Source organism: Parasteatoda tepidariorum, chromosome 4, assembly GCF_043381705.1.
Source record: "Parasteatoda tepidariorum isolate YZ-2023 chromosome 4, CAS_Ptep_4.0, whole genome shotgun sequence".
NCBI classification, from domain to species: Eukaryota; Metazoa; Arthropoda; class Arachnida; order Araneae; family Theridiidae; genus Parasteatoda; species Parasteatoda tepidariorum.
This window is the reverse complement of record NC_092207.1, coordinates 44,148,032-44,158,025: the sequence shown is the minus strand read 5'-3', so window position 1 is coordinate 44,158,025 and position 9,994 is coordinate 44,148,032. Positions and strand designations below refer to the sequence as shown.

The 9,994-nt window shown below is 31.0% G+C and overlaps 1 protein-coding gene and 1 pseudogene across 1 annotated transcript in view; both read left to right on the top strand.

Moving 5' to 3' along the window:
* LOC107443921 (glucose dehydrogenase [FAD, quinone]) overlaps positions 1-9,994 on the top strand; it is a 127,303-nt gene that overhangs the window by 55,653 nt on the left and 61,656 nt on the right. The gene's annotated exons all lie outside the window — the stretch shown is intronic.
* Positions 1-9,994, top strand: part of LOC107438226 (glucose dehydrogenase [FAD, quinone]-like) — a 35,037-nt pseudogene that overhangs the window by 2,532 nt on the left and 22,511 nt on the right.

The window sequence follows — 9,994 nt, the reverse complement described above, 5'->3', positions numbered from 1 at the left end:
TTTTTTTTTTTTGCTTATCAAGTATTTACAATTTAATAAATTGCGTGTACATTTTTAAGTATAACCAATCTCTATAGTTGTTTGATTTTATTAAATTTAATAAACTTGTTTGCTTTAATGCAAAATAAAAATAAAAATTGACTTTGTTTTAATACGAAATGATTTTGATTTAATTCTTGAATTAAGACTCAGATCAATTTTTTTATTTCATGCCAAATTTTTCACAAAAATAGCGACTGGATCGCCATTTATAGCATTTTGAAAATTACAAAGTTTGGAGAAATCAATAATTTGAAAAATTGGTCTTCCCCCGGAGTTGTTACACAGATGACACAAGATGACACAGTTGTTTTAATTTTGTTGTTTCATTTATTGTTTGGGTCAATAATTATTTCATTCAATTTTTACAATCGAACGTCTTTGATCTATCAAAGCAGACGGTATTTATCGATATACCTTATACTTGAATCGGCAAGGTCTCGTACTAACATCTGAATACGTATGATGTTTCTTTAGTAAGCATCAGTGCTGATCCAACACTTACTAGAAGATAGAAAACCTTTTCGTCTTAGTATAAATTACTTGACATACTTAAAACCTTAGTAGTCCAACGTTATGAAATCGGTCTTAAAATCCCCACTGTGCAGTTTATGTTCGTTCCTTCAGACTACTATAGTGATCCAAGTGAAGGCTTTCTATACTCTAGGAGGTGTTGGCTAATCTAAGTGCAATCATGTGCTTAAACTTGGTTTCTGAATACGGGCCAGTTTATACATTTGAGATCATTTTCCTAACAGCATAAATAAAGCACAGGTAAAGAATAAAAAATAACTTTCGCAAAATCCTATATCACGACTCAATTTTATAGTTACACAATCATTCTTACTTTGAGAGCTTCTAAAATATCCATTTCCACGCATAAAGCAATTTCTTTTACTAGTGTGAATAAGAACTTTCTAAATGAAATTTTTCTGAATATTATAAATAATCTGCATTATTTCCTTTAACTTCATGCTTGTTAGCTCACATCGTTAGTGAAATTAACTATCTTCAGCCGATCTTTTCCGAATGATTCGGCATTAATATAAATCATTTTATGCATATTCATTAAAATATTCCTATCGTTATCCATAAAACTATCGAATTAAAAAAATGTTACATGAAAAAGTTTGATAAAAATGAAATTTGTCATCAGTAGGAATTAACAAAATAAAAAAATATAAATCTAAATTATTATACCTCCCCCCCCCTAAAAAAGACTTTTATTTTCGTCCTTTTCTTAAAACTTTTAAAACTAAGGATTTAATTAGCAGGTCATCTTGTTTTACAAAGAAATTTTGACAATTTTACTGTTTAATTTGTCGACAATGAAGAGGGTTCAAGACAAAAATAAGAATTTTTCATACATCCTGTGGCGACTTTAATAGTTACTTCTGTCATCTCCTTACGAAAAATACGTTAAAAAAATTTTAAAATTACATCCCTTAGGAAAATTTGCCATAAAAAAATGCCATAGGATATTCCTATGGGGTTTTGCCTATGGTAAAATTTTGTCATACACTTTCGCCAAAGGCAAAACCCCGTAGGAATATCCTATGGCCTTTTTTTATATGGCAAATTTTTGCCATACATGTACGGCAAAATTTTTGCCATACGTACATGGCAAAAGTGTATGGCAAACTTTTACCATAGGCAAAACCCCATAGGAATGTCCTATGGCATTTTTTTATGGCAATTTTTTGCCATGAAACTAAGATGTGCTACAGATTATGAAGAAATATTTTTCCATAGACTATGGTACACCTTTGCCATACTGCTATGGCAACATTTCTGGTTGATATTTTACCATACATCAAAATATAATTACTAACAAGAATCTTTTGCAATGGATATTAAAATTGCAAAACTTAATAATTGTAGAATAAATATACATCCAAAAAAATTTTTTTAAATTTCTTTGATAAACTTCCCCTGTTTTACTTGTAGAATCCTTTCTGAATGCTGTTCTTATTCAAATAAATTTTAACACTTAGTACTAACCGTTTGAAAATGGGTCCGGTGGTCGGAGCGAGTGAGGAAAATGTTGGTTATGTTGATTAGGAACAAAATATATTGAGTACAGGCAACCAACATTTGTTAAAGCTATAAAAAACAAGAAAATAGAAAGTGGGTTCGGAGGTTGGAGCAAGTACAAAAAGCGTTAATTTTGATTGATTGCTATCATAATTAGTTAGATAAGCGTCAGATATTAGAGGAACCTAAACGAAAGCGAAGTTAAATAATGGTCCGATGGTCGGAGCGAGTATGATAATTTTTTAAATTTTGATATGTGATACTAAGCTAAAAATTAAATAGACAACTAAAACAATAAAATACTGTGAAAACTCAAAAGATAAAGAGTAGGGTCGGTGGTCGAAGCGAAATTAGTTTAAAATAGACCAAACGGGACAAAAGCCGAATATGTAACAGTGCAACCAGTGGTGGCATGTGAACAAAAATTTTATCTATAAAAGAGATGGTATTAGACTATGAAAAGCTAAGAATAGAAAACAGACTAAATTAGTTGATCCCCTACTAGTGAAGGATATAAAACTCCGGAAATTTATGTTGAGTTGTGTTAAGCACAGTTAGAAAAGAGAACGCAATATAGAAACATTGGTAAATGCAAAACATGTTTAAGACGTGATTAAAATTGGAAAAATTAATAATTGCGATTGACAAATTGACACTTGGTCAGGGATAGTAAATAAAAATAAATTGGGTATAGGGAATCGCTATGACGAAAAAGTTGTAAACTTAAGGAGAGATTAAATTGTTAAAAGAATTTTTGGTAGCAGCAGCAGATGATATGGTCAGGGACTGTCCAGTTGATGATATTGAAGCGAAACAATTGTCAACCAGTAATCCAGCAAATCTAGTTAAGTGATGACCCTAAGCTATGTATAAATATGCAACAGAACATTGTATAAATATATGTGGAATACTTAAGAAATATTAGTTGTAAGATAGGAAAACACAGAGACATGATAAAAAGCAATTTAATGGCAAGCAAAAATTAAACACAAAATGAAAATATAAAGCCCTAACATATGTAAGATAATGTAAAAAAGCATTGCAAGAACCTAAGAGGAATTAAAATCAAAAACTAATGAGAATGTAAACACTGACTTTGATATTGATATATGACAGCATTAAAATGAAATTGTCACCGAACAAGTTAAAAGAATTAAAAAATTTTAATTATTAAAGAAATGATGGATCTGCCTTGATGTTAAGCACTTAATTGTTTTTTTCATCATGAAGATTGTTTACAAATTGCTATGGGGAATAGAGCACCATTAATAATGGAAAAGTGATGTGACTTTAAAAATTTATATAAAATCAGAGGGAGGGGCTAAAATAAAATAAAAATATGCTGTTTAATCAGAAACAGTTGGGAGAAAGAAATATAGAATTTTTTGATAAAAATATAAACAGCAAGATATTAATTAAAGTGTACAAAGTCAGCGTTAACAAATGGCAAAATTTAACATAGCGAAAACCAATCGCGTTATATTTTGAAAAGATACAGATAATAAAAGTACCAGACAGCCGGAAATTAAAAACTTAATAAATTTAGATAGATCATCGCATAGGCGTTTGCAATAAAATGTTTTGACCAAGAATGAGATCGAAAAAATATTAAAATAAGTTGCCAAAGTTAGCTAAAGATTCTACTTGTAGTGGATAACACGTTAATATGGCGGTCTGATACTCTAAGCCTAGATCAATGGACCATCGGATTTCAAACTCTAAGAAATGGAAAAATTGGCCACCCGGAGGCCGGAAAAGATTCACCAGGAATGCCTTGTGGAATTAGATGTTGAATTTAATTAACTTCGGGGAGAAAAAATGGATATTTCTTTCTTTTAGAAGATGTTTTTGAGGTCTCCATAGGAGATGTTGTTTCGTTGGTGGGGATCAAGATCAGCTTTTCCCTATGGTATACTGCCATACAAATTTCTATGGTTGCCATAGGAGAATGGTGCTGTGCCATATAAATGCCATACAGGTCTCTTTGGTTACCATTGGCCTATGGTATCTTGCCATATAAATTTCTATGGTAGCCATAGGCTTATGGGGTTTTGCCATACAAATCTCTGTGGTAACCATAGGCGTCTGGTATCTTGCCATACAAATTTCTATGGTAGCCATAGGCTTATGGGGTTGTGCCATACAAATCTCTATGGTAACCATAGGCGTATGATATATTGCCCAACAAATTTCTATGGTAGCCATATGTTGCTATAGATTACCATAGGCTTCTCTATGGCAAAATTTCCTAAGGGCGATGGTACAGGCGAAGATAAATATCGGTAAAAATATTTAAGAAGAAAAAAAAAGTATTACAGACTTGACTATAGAAATCAATCATTATCAATTAATTTATATTACTCTTGTCTCAACAGGTAATTTAAATCACTTTTCCAAGCTCAGAAATGTTCGACCTAGCCAGGGAAAGCTCTTATCCCACACCCCTTGCTCACTCGGCCTTTCTTCCACTTATGCTCATGTCTCTAGCCTCGCAAAAGAATTCGCCAAGAACTCGAACCTTGAATTCCATTCGTCCGGAATACGATTACATCATAGGTAAAAGGTAGGTAATTTTATTACGGTAATTTTATATACGATTACATCATAGGTAATTTTATTCAAACATTTTATGCATTATAGATAGAATGCATCATGCAACAACAACAAAAAAACGAACATTTTGAATAACTTTTGTTCCTAATTATCAGATTTTCACATACCAGGACTCAACTTACATGATCTTAAATATGCTAATTAATTTATGCAAATGAAATTTCAAGGTAGGAAATCACACACAAAAATTCTATTTTCTCCGGATAATCAATTTAGTGTTCTTATCTGTTTTCTTCCATTTTTATTTGTTATTTTTACATTTATGCCTGCATAAAGAAATATTTTATTAATTAATGCTTATATGCTAATTAATTTATGCAGACAATACTTTAAGTAAGGAAATCACACTCAAAAGCGTTACTTTCTCCGAATAAATATACTTTTTTTTATTCATTATTTGTATCTATTTTTTATCTATTATTTCATTCTACATGAAAAAGTATTTTACTGAAACGCTATTTTAAAGAAGAGTCTTTTATAGAAATCTAAAGATTCCATTTTGTTAAATGAAATCCATTTTGTTTTGAAAAATGGTTAATAAAATTCGCAAGATAGAATTTAAGAAATTGTGTATAGCAAATATCTTTTATATCTTGACAAAAATAATTCAATATATCAAAATTAAATAATAATTCAATGTATAATATCAATAAATAATCCGGATGTTTCAATAAACTGGATACATTTAACTATAAATTTTATATTTTTTGACGCATAAGCAAATTGAATATCTCATGACTAATGAAAAAATATAGTCCTATGACAATTATTTTGCTGTCCCTAAAATAACAAATACATTGAATTACAGACTTCAATCCACACAAAAATATTTCAGAAAGATATATACATTTTCTTAAAAAAAACTTTGTTTACCTTAAATAATTGAATTTGTATTATTTATTTTGTGCATGAAAAATATCTTAGAAAAATACATTTAAAAAGAAAAGTTTTTTTCTCAAAAAATTGAATTTCTGTTATTTATTTTGTAAAATAACTCTTATTTTGTAAAATTTTCAGCTGTCAGTAAAAATTAAGTATCTGTTTTTGTTAAGTTTCATATCAAAAAAATAATCCGTACTTATCATTAAAACTGAAAATAACTTTATAATCTATATTTCGTTAACTATAAAATCCATATTTTTTCAATAAGATCCAAGTGAATAAAAAATAAAAAATTTTGTGCTATTAAAATATCAAAAGAATACTGTCGCTATATGTACCTCAGTTCACATGAAAAATTTCTAAAAACTTCATATTAAAAAATAGATACTTTATGTATAATTAGTTATAGAAAGATTCATCTATTTATTTGGAAGGATCTAATCTAGATTAGTTTCATTGTAAAACAATAGTTTTGTTAGAAATGGAATTTTTATTTCTGTAAAACTTCTAGTTTTAACTGTCTTTCAATATCTTCATAGTTGGTGCTGGATCTGCTGGTTCTACAGCCGCTGCCCGTCTTTCTGAATTACCATATGCGTAACCGTATTACTGTTGGAAGCTGGTAGAGATCCACCGCTTTTAAATGACATTCCAGCATATGGGTTGAATTTCTGGTTTTCAGATATTGACTGGGCATATAAGACTGTTCCCCAAAAATATGCTGCAACTAATCTAAAAAATAGGGTAAGTGCTATTAAAAGAAAACTTTATGTAATGATCATCTTATTCCCACGCCGAAATCATTGTATGCACTGCAAACATTTCTGGACTAAATTACAGTAAATAGTACCGGGATTCAAGGTGCCGTTATTTTTTAGCGAAAAATCATTTTTTAACTGAAATATGATGGGAAATAAAAAATCTGATATACCGTAATTTTTAAAGTAATAACTAACGCAAATTCACAGAATCACTCTATTTTAATAAATATTACTGAAAAAATTACGGTATAATATTTTACGGTAGAAAGAATTTTACGGTAAAAAAGATTTTAAAGCAAAATGGATTTAACGGATAATGTATACAAAGTTTAGGTACTTTATTCTAGAATTTGATCCGGAATTTTTATATAAGTGTATAATTTTGTATAGTAATATCGAAAGCCTTGAAATCGACCGCATAATTATTTGTTTTAGTACTGTTTTGCTAATGTAGAAAGCCAAAGTTGTCATGAAAATGCAAAATGTGAAAAATCTGACATATTCTAAAATTATCTAAGATTCACAAAAAAAAATATTTATACAACTGAATTTACTAAAACATTTGCTGTCTGTAAAAACTCTCATAACTGGGACCCTTCAATAACTTTTTATTGCTTCTAACTGTTAAACTTCCAAGGAACAGTTAAACTTTAAAGAGTGTCAATTCTTGTGTGGTTAAAATCTATTTTATTCAATTAGCTAAGTTAGTTATTTTCGTGTTTGTAGAATGTATTGTTAAAAGTTTAAGACGAAATTTATATTAATAGATCACTACAACATTCTGAAGATGTCCGTATCAAAATCCTGACGCAATGGCTTTTTCTCCGCAAACTTTCAAAATCTCCATAAAATGTAACTTTCCGTAACTTCATAGTTATTTTTAATTCTAGCGAATTTTTTTCTATAAAAATAAATTAAGATAATATTGATTAGAAAAAAAACCCGCTTCTTAATAATGCAAAATAAACATTAGAAACTTTAAACAAAATATTGAAATTTTGGGAAAGGATAAAATTCAAATATGTTGTATTATTCATATTGTCTGATATATTTGAGTAAAAGAAATTTATGCATTCTAATTAACATAAATAATAACATTTAAGCTTCCGATTATAGCATATTAGCAATTAATTTCAGAAACATTTGAAGTAAATGTTGTTGCTGACGTATGTCTGTTTAGGCTGAAGGGGTGCGATTGTTCTTGTTTTCCAGTGGCGCTATCTATGACCAAGAATTCCACTTCTACCACGCCATTCGTCACACCCGTTTATAGGGCGGACCCATTCATACATCCATCCACAGATCGTAATTTTGATCTGAATCAGAGAACGATCGATCTCCAATCCAGTACCCCCAGAGGTATTGATTTATTATGGGAACATGAAGGACTTTTGCTACTCGGCAGATTTGACATGCATCTGTCACTTTACTACGCGGGGAGTCTTCGGCCGGCGGGGTTCGAGCCCACGAACTCTCGGACATGGGCCCAGAGCACTACCGACCAGGCTATTCATTCTTCGAAATGAATTTAATATAAATTACTTTCCAAATTTACTTAATTTGAGAACACTAGCGACCAACTTAACCTTTAAGCCAACTTAACCTTTTCGTTTATATCAGTGGTCCCCAAATGATGTTCCCCGGTGCCCTATGGTTCCGTAGAGGCAGGGGTTCCAAGAGTTAGGACTTTTTTAAATCAGTTATGATTTTCAAACCTTGGTATCAAATTTAAATAAAATTAATTATCCGATATTTATTTGACGTATTATTTTGATGAAATCATTTAATTGAGATGCCTGTGAATAAGGAAAATTCAAAACAATGCTTCTTCTAACAACGATATAATGAATGAATCACGAAAAAGAACTGAAAAACCGCATTAGTATTTCGCATCGAATAAAAATAACCAAATTTAATTATGAAGAAGTACATATAATACGTTTCTCTGATAACCATTCTCAACGTTTATCTTCGTTCGTTTTCATTTTTACTATAACAGAAACAGTATTATACACGTTTTGCAGTTTATAATTTTTCACTAAATTCAGTTCATTTTCTCATTCAGATTTTCACTAAAATCAAATTAAAAATAGAATTAGATACTGCTCTTGATCTGTAAATACAAAGGTCTAATATTGATAAAACGATACAATGAAAAATTATTTCTATATCTTTATTCATTTAATAAATATTTTAAAAATAACTGATAAAATTTAGATCAGTACATATCTTAAAAATAATTAGCTGTAATTCGTTAATTATAATGTGTTCAGGAATTGCAAATGAAATTTATTCATAAGTCTCGGGATTCCGTCAAAAGAAGGTTGATCATTTTGGGGTTCCACAGTAGAAAAATATTGGAAGCCGCTGCTTTATACCGCAATATATACATTGTTCCTCCACTAAATAGATCGCATTTATGATGTTTATAATTTTACTAAAAAAGGATTATACAACACACAACAAACACAAATTGTAGTATTAAGAAGAATTTAATCACAAAGAACATGAAACTTCTTTCAATTTATGTTATGTGTGTGACTAATCCCCTCACTGTCTAGCGGCAGCTAGACATTATCAATGAGTCCATGCACTTTTTAAAAAATCCAGGGCAAGCAAAGGGTCCGTCGCGAAAGTCTCATTAGAAATGTGAAGACAAGTCAGAATGTGCTCCGGGGACGCATTCTCCATTCCGCACTTTGCACAAACCGGGAAAACCCTGTTGCCATCGCAAAAGGAGCCACTCCTCAGGTGGCCAAATCTCGACAGCGCAGTCTGGTCGGCTCTATCACAGGAAAGGCCAATGGAGCCCCCAGGACATTTCCGCCAATACCAATGTTTGGGATGGAGGGACCCTCCAAGACTTTAAGTCATTGTTGTTCCTGATGGAGTCAAAAGTCAATGAGGCAACTGAATACAATGGCTCAACCGAGCCCTGACTTGTCAAGTCGTCAGTACTTCATTTCCGTAAATCCCCACATATAATGGAATCCACTGGAGGTGCACTTCGTGAACCACAGCAATATGTCTAAGTAATTTCAAAATAGCGATGCTAGTGCGGTCTCCAACATTGAACCAGTCCTTCAAGTGCTGCAATGAACTCTTGATATCAGACAAAATCCATACCGCTCTATAATTAGTTTCATTCAAAATGGCCTCTAGACCGGCCTCAATAGTTCGCTTCTAAACACCGAGTAATTGTCCGGGTGTTATGAAATTTATGTTGTGAAATACTTTAAAACTATTTTTCCAAAGGCTCCGTCTTTATATGAAATTATTCTTTTTGAGAATAATATGTAATTTTTATAACTGCTGTGAGTTTGCAACTGTCACTCATGAAGTTTAGTCTATCTAAAGCCAGCGTTGTCTATGCTTATTTTGTTAACTGCGCTAAGCGTCAATATGGAGAAAAGCCACAAATTTGTGAAAATGAAAAGAGTTTGTGGTCTACTTTTTTAATATTTAAAAACTTATTTCAATACTTCATAACCTGGGCTCATAAAAATTTGCAAAAACTAAGAATAAGGCAGTGATATTGATAATTTTCATCTTGGTGGAAAAATGCCACCAAATTGGCGATTTTTTAAAAAACTTAATAAATTTTCAAATATTTAAGTAATTTGTCTTCTCTAAGGCCCATATAATTTTCCACGGCGAAAGTATAT